Source organism: Echinops telfairi, unplaced genomic scaffold, assembly GCF_000313985.2.
Source record: "Echinops telfairi isolate 266 unplaced genomic scaffold, ASM31398v2 ScPeMD7_7453;HRSCAF=8491, whole genome shotgun sequence".
In the NCBI taxonomy this organism is placed as follows: Eukaryota; Metazoa; Chordata; class Mammalia; order Afrosoricida; family Tenrecidae; genus Echinops; species Echinops telfairi.
The window spans coordinates 1,995,113-1,997,087 of NW_022111353.1; the positions used below are offsets into that span (position 1 = coordinate 1,995,113).

A 1,975-nucleotide genomic window follows, 5' to 3' on the forward strand; every position below is an offset into this window, starting at 1 on the left:
TTAATTAAATAATGTCTGGGGTATTATTCTCTAATAATCTCCCTGTCAATTTATATAACTCAACATACTCTGTCATTGCAATTTTATAATTCAGTTTCATGTATGAGAAAGTAATTCTTCATTTATGTATATCTCTAAAAATTTATTGGAAAAAATAATGACCACATTCTATATTGTTAATATACCCAAAATCACTATCCTTAACATATTTTATCCTATAAATTGAGCTGCAACATTGTAAGTTTCTCTCAGAAAAGTGACAGGCCAAGTATTTTCTAGTACATTATAGTATATTCTAGTAAATGGTATATAGTATATATTAGCAAAAATAAACTGACTAATAAGCATATCAACCGATGTTTAGCATAGCTGGATTAAATAAATCTTTAAGCAAAATTGTGGTAATATTTGAGTGAGTCAAATTTGTAGAGATTAAAAGATAGAATACTCAGAGATATTGAAAATGAGACAAGATTAAACAGATCATGCAGCTAGAGTGGTCAAATGTGCATATTTTAAAAACACAGTCTGTATATTAAATGAGTGAAGTTTATGCTACACATTTTATTTTATTTATTTTATGCTACATATTTTAACTAAAGCATGTGAGTAAAATGGGTGAAGAAAATATCTGTTTAGAACAATTACAGTAGAGCAAGGAGGGAGGATAAATAAAAGTGTTTCCAATTTGCATTCCATTGTACACACACACCCATACCCACAAACATACATACACACACACAGACCCAAATACATACATTCAGACACAAAATTCCCAACCAAAAACAAACAAAATCAAGAATTAAACCCCCAAGCAACCTCAAAATGCACCAAGACTTTGCAATTTGACCAAAATATTAGATCCTGGGAGGAAGTGCAAAGTGCAAATCAAACGACCAAAAATGCTGAACAAACGGCATCATTAATATACAAAATATTTATATGACTGAACTAGGAACAAGTGATGTTCTATATGCCTGTAAAACTTTGGAACCACATAGCTGAGCTATTAAATTTAGTCCATGCCAACTTCCAAAAAGCAGGAAGGATTTTAGTTAGCTTCATTCTTCGATGCCCCATCAACATTTTTTATGAGATCTGGAACACCTTCATCTTCCTCATCAACGTCTTCAGTCTTTGGGGTTTTGCTATCCAACACTTGCCTTGGGAAGTGTTCAGCTCATTTCCTAGGACTTGTGAAGCTGTCAGCAACAAGCTGACTTAGTATTTCAGGAACCATTTCTGTGGATGGTTTGGCTTCTGCATGACCAGTAAGAGCACATGTGTTAGCAGAGAGGGGAGTTTGTACCTTGGGATAGTTGAAATGAAATGAATGGTGTTCCATCCCCTTAAATCATGTTTATCTCTTCAATACCAGCTATATTATTCCCAGCCAATTTTTAAAGAGATCTCTGAAGCTTTATGTCACCAACTGTAGCTGTTCTATGTACCACCTTCATACTTCTGTGAGCTGTACCCTTGTCCCTTATCTGGACAGGAGCCTGGAGTTTGGCTTACTTTTCTTGATTCATGCTGATGGTAAATCTGAAGAAGGGAGTGTCCCTCAAACACCAGCATGCAGCAAGAGCAAGAGGGCTGCCTTACTGGAGACAAAGACCAAAATGGGTCATTAAAAAAGTCATTTTATTTGGGAGTCTTTTTAAAAATAATTATTTTATTGGGGGCTAGTACAACACTTTTCACAATACATGCATCCATTTCCTCAAGCACATTTGTACATCATTTTCAAAACATTTTCTTTCTACTTGAGCCCTTTGTATCAGCTCCTCATCCCCCCCACCCCCAATCCCCCCTCACTCATCAACCCTTGATAATTTATAAATTATTATATTTTTAATGTATTACTGTCTCCCTTTATCCATTTTTCTGTTGTCTACCTTATGCATTGGTTGTGGGGCATTTTTAATGTTTACTTCATGAAAAGATTTTCTGACATTACAATATCTTGATCTAT

At 34.6% G+C, this 1,975-nt stretch overlaps 1 pseudogene; it reads right to left on the minus strand.

The window, feature by feature from the left end:
* Positions 1-1,051: 1,051 nt before the first annotated feature.
* Positions 1,052-1,538, minus strand: LOC101652492 (annotated as a pseudogene).
* Between the last annotated feature and the right edge of the window lie 437 nt (positions 1,539-1,975).